Genomic DNA, 7,407 nt, shown 5'->3' with positions numbered 1-7,407 from the left:
GAAGAGAATCTGTAGTTTTAAACACAGTTATTAAAGCATTATTGATGGTTTGTGTGTGTGTTTAAGATGAAGAAAAAATGAAGAACAGATTTAAAGTTATCACAAATTATCTGTTTCTTGTGTCCTTATTCACTGTTGAATAATGATGAGGTAGGAACACACAACCACTATTACTGAATCGACTAATTTCCATTTTATTGTATTTTTTTCAGGAAGCAGGGAGAGGATGTGTCTTTATCTTAGCCGAAGGTTTTGCAAAGTTTATGGTGTTCAGCATCAGGAAGTTCTACCTCGTGGTTTGGGTGAGCTATTCTCCATAGTCTCTAAGCAGATTTCCCTTTTTAAAATGTCTGGAAATTCAGTAATCCATAAAACTTTGGGTTTAAGATTAGAGTTAAGATGCTTTACATTTTTATTTGTGCTCCAAAATGAATGGAAATTGCAAGTTAAGGTGCCCATCTTTACCTCTGTGCCATATAAGCTGTAAAGACTTTGTACAATCTGCTATATTTATTTTATTATTAAAATTTTTATACAATTCATCATATAAATTTTATATGATGATGGCTTTTAGAAATAAAGCTCCATGCAATCATACTTTGCCTTGGTCTTTCAGTTGGACATTGGGCTGGGGGAGGAATGCATCCAGGCAGACATTTAAAAGGTGCAGTTTTCCTAATTACTTCCTAGAGATGCCCCTGATTAATTTCTGCCTGATGCATCTCTGATCAAGTTAAAGGGTGGGTGCATGGAGCCTCATTTCTAAGGCCATCATATACCAGACTGTACAAAATCTTTGCAGCTTATATGGTGTGAAAGTTAAAGATGGACACCTTAACTTGCAATTCCCATTCTTTTAGAGCACGAGTGAAAATGTAAATTACTAACATTAGGTATGTGTTGGTAGCTAGGAAGTGATGATACTAAGATTTGTGTGGGCTAGTTACTTCTGTAGATTTATTTGCAAGGTTGCTAACAAGAATGCTGTATTGTTAGTTCTTAATTTTAAAAAAAGCATATTGAGATGTAGATTGAATGCCTGAAAGGGTTGGTGTAGCAGATTAAAGCCTTTGTCCCAGAGCAAGCTCACGTGAGAGAAATAAATGCTGGATCATCCCTGCTGAGCTGCATGACTAGGCTTCTCCTAATACTCTTCTGTATTTTGGTATGTTCAGAAATGGCTACCACCACCACCCCTCTTTATTACATAGCTTGAATGTCCCCGGGCTTGGGGTGGAATCCCAGGGAAAACTCTCTATATTTTGCTACTAGACAATTACAAAAATCTTCCACGTGCAAGCCTACATGTGGTGAGAAAACTGATAGCTGCTAAACACCAGAGGAAACATGTTTGCAACAGATAAATTCCCCTTTAGCCTCCCGCTTTTCCTGAGTTAAGAAACGACTCGGAGAAGCTTGTAAAAGAAAAGGACCAAAAAGAAAAACAGTTTTATTCAGGTACTACAGACTGCTTCCTTCTGAGGCTTACTCAGCTTTTAGTTACAGATAAAAATACTCAGTAGGTTACAAGAATACTTCAAAAGCACCCCAAACATTGTTGGGGCCGCACACTTAAATTTGTACAGTCTTTTGCTACACCCTAGGTGTATGGAGTGTAGGCTAGTGTTTCTTATTTCAATTACATTGTAGGTAAACTATAATAGAACAGTATCGGGGATATGTAAAATACACAAAGAATATAACATCTAACACAAAGTCTGACTAAACAAATTTTTCCCTAGACTAAAGTTCCCAAGGCCCAGGCTTCCTTTTATTTATCTCACTGAACTGAGGAGAATTCAAGCTTCCTGTCCTCCTATCTTTCAAGGATCTGCAGAATCTTTTTCCTGAAGCCGTTCTTCCTGGCCACATGTCCTTCTCTAACAAATAACTTCCTTCTTCCTCCCAAGAGCTATCTAGGTCCTACCCACCTGGTGTGCTGATTGGCTGAGCCCTGGAGTTCACCAGTCTGTCAATCAAGACAGGATTCGCTTCCAGTTAACTCTTCAGGGGGTGGGGTGGCTGATCACGACAGTTGGCATTTTTAAATATATATATTATTATTGTTGTTTACACAGTCAGAAAGATGTTATTGACTGGTTTGTTTTATCCAGACATCGAGTCCTTCCCAAGGACCTGGGATGGCTGAATTTTATTATCAGTGTTGTTGCTGTTATTATTATAGATATCATCGCAGAATATAGGCTGTTCCCAGTAAAGTTGCTTTTTGTAATTGGCTGATGGTGATTTCTGTGGCCCCTATAGTGTTGAGGTGCTCTTCAAGGTGTTTTGGAATTGTACCTAGGGCGCCAATTACTACTGGGAATATTTTGGTCTTCTTCTGCCAAAGCCTTTCAATTTCAATTTTAGATCTTTGTATTTGGTGATTTTTTTCTATTTCTTTTTCTTCTATTCTGCTATCCCCTGGTATTGCTATGTCGATTATTTTAACTTGTTTTTCTTTCTTCTCGACTACAGTGATATCTGGTGTACTGTGTGGCAGATGTTTGTCTGTTTGTAGTCGGAAGTCTCATAATATTTTTGCATCTTCATTTTCTACCACTTTTTCAGTTTTATGGTCCCACCAATGTTTGGCTACAGGTAGCTTGTATTTTTTGCAAATGTTCCAGTGTATCATCCCTGCTACCTTGTTATGCTTTTGTTTGTTGTCAGTCTGTGCAATCTTTTTACAACAGCTGATTAGGTGGTCCACTGTTTCATCTGCTTCTTTACAAAGGCGGCACTTGCTGTTTGTGGTGGATTTCTCAACTTTTGCTCTTATTGCATTTGTTCTTAGTGCCTGTTCTTGTGCAGCCAGTATTAAACCCTCTGTTTCTTTCTTCAAGTTGCCATTCTTAAGCCATTGCTAGGACTTGGTGATGTTTAATTTCCCACTTATATTGTGCAAATATTGACCATGCAGTGGCTTATTTTTCCATTTTTCTGCTCGGTTCTTTACTGATTCTTTCTTGTAGCCCTGCTTTGTTTCATTGGTGTTTAATAGTTTCTCACTATTGACCATTTTAAGTGCATCTTGTTCACTGTCTTTGATATATTCTTCAAGGCCTCTTTTCTCCTCTTCCTACTGTTTGATGGACATGAAGCATTCCTCTTCCACCTGAGCTGCAAGGGAAGTATAGCTTATCTACATCACTGTGGGGGTGCAGAGCATGATTGATGGTCATTATTTTCCTAGTCTTACAGTCTAGCGTTTCTAGCTCTGCCTGGATCTAGTCTGTTATTCTTGCAGTATCTGATAATAGGTATAGCCCAGGTGTTTATGGCTTGTATGGTGTTCCCGCCATTGAGTTTGGACTTTAGAACTTTTCTAACTCACCTGATGTATTCACTTCCAATTTTTCTTTTAACTTCAGTGTGTGCAATGTTAGCCTGGAGAATGCCCAAGTATTTGTAATGTTCTTTCTCTTCCAGGTTCTTGGTGTTGCTTCCATTGGGCAGTTCTATTCCTTCTGTTTTTCTTATTTTTCCTCTGTTCATTTTTAATGCAGCACACTTGTCTAGTTCAAACTTCATTGCTATATCTCTACTGAATATATGGACAGTGTTTAGCAGTAATTTGATTTCTGATTGGGACTTTCCATACAACTTCAAATCGTCCATGTACAGCAGATGGTTGATTTTACTGGATGTTTTAGATGTTTGGTATCTGAGGCCTGTTTTGTTTAGTATTTGTGAAAGTGGAGTCATGGGGATTACAAACAGCAGAGGGGATAGTGAGTCCCCTTGAAAAATACCTCTTCTAATGCTAACCTGTCCAAATGTCTCACCATTGATTGTTAACTGTGTACTCCACATGTTCACTGCTTTTTTAAAAATAAATATCTGAATTATTATTATTTTATTTTATTTTATTTTATTTTATTATAGATTTGCAAGGTTGTACAAGAATAAAGATGAATCTGTTTCTTTAGTGTGGAATATCTCTGCAGGTCAGACAGGACATCTGTTCTCAGGTTTGTTTCAACTCATTTTGTATAAAGCTAAGAAATATCACCACTCCAGGCTACAATCAACTTGAATATTCAAGTGTTAGAGGGGCTCAAATAAAGCCACAGGATTTTAAAAACTCTGAAGCTCAACTGGAATTTTTGAGTTTGTTTCTGTTCCTTATTTTTCCCCCCAGGGAGTTGGTTCTTACAGATCAGTACCATATGAAATCCCATCCAAGAATCTAAGTGTCCTAACAATATAAATGGACTATATGCATAGATGTAGGAGCAAGAGAATGGATTGATATTTTGCAAGTAACTATTATTTTGCTGGCTGTGGGAATACTGGTGATTCATGCTTTAAAAAAACCCCCCAAAACCAGCTTAAGCTAACGAACATCTGAACTCAGTTGAATGGAATATAGTTATTTTGGACCCAAGTTCATTAGTTAACCTTGACCTTGCCTTGTGCGTGCAGGAGTGGGTGGAGTGCATGCATGCCAGCCGTGTGTGCATTCTGACACCCCATGTGCAGGCTCCAGGGAACAGCGCCCTAGCCACCGCAGCCTTTGCTAGAGCAAGTGCTGTGCCTGGAAGAGTGACGGGGCAGCAGTGGAACAAGTAAGGACCTGCTTACCTGCTTCTCAAGGAAACCGCTCCCCGCCCCATCAAACTGGTTTGGCTGAGGATGCTTGAGCTGGTTTGGCACTTCCCAAAGGAGGTGCCAAACTGGCTCATGCACATCCCAATAGAGCATCTCATATTCAACCACAGACTATGTACAAATGATAACATTTTGCAGGAGGTGAAGCAGTGGCTCATGAAACACACAATCATTTTGTTGTGCCCTTCCATGGTATGTAGTTAAACGAGCTCTACCGTTTCCTGAATGCTTCAAGTTTTACTATGAAAAAGCCAGAATGCATCCCAGAAGGGTGACCAGGGTGTTGGGATTTTGCTATAGACATTGTCTCAGTTCTTTGTATGGGGCATGCTTCTCTATGTTCTGACTTGGCAGTGGAGTCACAATTTGTTTGTTTCTTACTTGCTGTCTTGAATTTCAAACTGAGAACTTCTCGCTCTCTCTGCATAAGATACTGTTAGTCTGCTTATTGTTTTCTTAGCCTATGTTTTAGTTAGGAATAAATATCAAACTCTTGTTTCTCAGTTAAAGTTGCTTCCTGTATAATTACAGGAAGTAATAAGTAATTTATCTGCAACATTAGGTTATGGGCCCAGTTGTGAAGCAATAAGTTGTGAGATAACAAAGAATTTGTGGTCAAGAAAGCTGGACAAGATTACTATTTTTGCATCTATGGGGAGGTACCCAACTATTGAAATGCTCAATGAAACAAACTACAGAAAATGGTCCTTCGTAGTGAAGATGTTGGTGAATACATTTTGTTCTGGAGGAACAGAGGAACAGAGAAGAGAAATGAGAATGGGATTCTACAAACAAGCAAATTATGGGATACACATCTCTGACTGTAAGTGAGCAGTTAATCGATCATATAGAAGACAAAATATAGCAAGAGAGATGTGGGAAACATTGAAGGAGGTCTTTCAACAAAGAATCATGAATAGTCAAGTTATGCTGCAGTTCTGTAATAAAAGATTCAGAGAGGGAGAGATTCTGCAAGGGCACATATGTTCATTTTTGCAAATACTGAAAATGTTCGAACTGCAGGAGATAAATATGCCCCAAACCAAGAAAAAATAGTCTTTTGCTTAATACAGGTGAAACTCGGAGAATTAGAATATCGTGCAAAAGTCCATTAATTTCAGTAATGCAAATTAAAAGGTGAAACTGATATATGAGACAGACGCATTACATGCAAAGCGAGATAAGTCAAGCCTTAATTTGTTATAATTGTGATGATCATGGCGTACAGCTCATGAAAACCCCAAATCCACAATCTCAGAAAATTAGAATATTACATGGAACCAAGAAGACAAGGATTGAAGAATAGAACAGTATCGGACCTCTGAAAACTATAAGCATGCATATGTATTCAGTACTTGGTTTGGGCCCCTTTTGCAGCAATTACTACCTCAATGCGGCGTGGCATGGATGCTATCAGCCTGTGGCACTGATGAGGTATTATGGAAGACCAGGATGCTTCATTAGCGGCCTTCAGCAATTCTGCATTGTTTGGTCTCATGTCTCTCATCCTTCTCTTGGCAATGCCCCATAGATTCTCTATGGGGTCAGGTCAGGCGAGTTTGTTGGCCAGTCAAGCACAGTACACTGTATACTTTTCAGAGGTCCGATATTGTTCTATTCTTCAATCCTTGTCTTCTTGGTTCCATGTAATATTCTAATTTTCTGAGATTGTGGATTTGGGGTTTTCATGAGCTGTACACCATGATCATCACAATTATAACAAATTAAGGCTTGACTTATCTCGCTTTACATGTAATGCGTCTGTCTCATATATCAGTTTCACCTTTTAATTTGCATTACTGAAATTAATGGACTTTTGCACGATATTCTAATTTTCCGAGTTTCACCTGTAATTTTCTGCAAATTAAAGAAAATGTGACCTTGGAGTTTGTGCAAGAATGCTTGCAATAATTTGACTTGAAAAAGCAAACAGAAAGGGAAGAATAATTTGCAAGATTTCTCTGAGATAAGCATGGAACATAGAAGTCCTATATAACTTGCTAATGGGCAGCAAAATTTTGCAGAAGGAAAAGGAACAGTTTATCTGAAGTATTATCTTGATGCAAATAGAGTGTATGAAGTGTGTATTCCAGGGAGGTACTATGTTCCAAGTTTGCAAAACAGTTTGAGTATAAATCAATGCAAGGTGTGGATGCAGAATTCTTTTCAGAAGGGATCACGATTTATTTTTAAACGAGGAAAACGTCTGATGAAAGGCATGTTGGAAGATGATCACCTGTATGAAATAGATTGCAAAAGAGAGCAAGCTAATGTTGCAAGTGAGCGTGTACACACAGATTGCATGAGTCTGACATTGCAGATTCAGGCATCCAAGCCAGGAATGCATTTCAAAATTAGTAAAAGAACAATTGGCAACATACCTACAAGTTAAACCATGCAAATCTGAATGTGTTAAATCAAAATCAGCAAAGGGCATATATTGATCAACCACAGAAAGGCAATCCAATGGGATTTTGGATTTGATTCACAGCGATATTTGTGGTCCCTTTCCAATAAAGACACCAGGAACAAATCTCTATTTCCTGACTTTCATTGCTGGTTTTTCTCGCTATACTTAAACTAATCTACTCAAAGTGAAAAATGAGGTGTTGCCAAAACTTAAAAGAATATGTGTCTAGAGTAAGGAACAAGTTTGGAATAACTTTGCACACTGATAATGTTGGGGAATATACTGGGATGGATATTGAGCAATACACAGAGGGAGGTAGAGTTGTTAGAGGGATACTTTTCACTGGTCAATTGTAGATCTGCCTTCCCTAAAGCCTGCTTATT

The sequence above is a fragment of the Hemicordylus capensis genome, chromosome 2 (genome assembly GCF_027244095.1).
Source record: "Hemicordylus capensis ecotype Gifberg chromosome 2, rHemCap1.1.pri, whole genome shotgun sequence".
In the NCBI taxonomy this organism is placed as follows: domain Eukaryota; kingdom Metazoa; phylum Chordata; class Lepidosauria; order Squamata; family Cordylidae; genus Hemicordylus; species Hemicordylus capensis.
The sequence above is the reverse complement of the archived record's forward strand: the minus strand, read 5'-3'. Positions refer to the sequence as shown.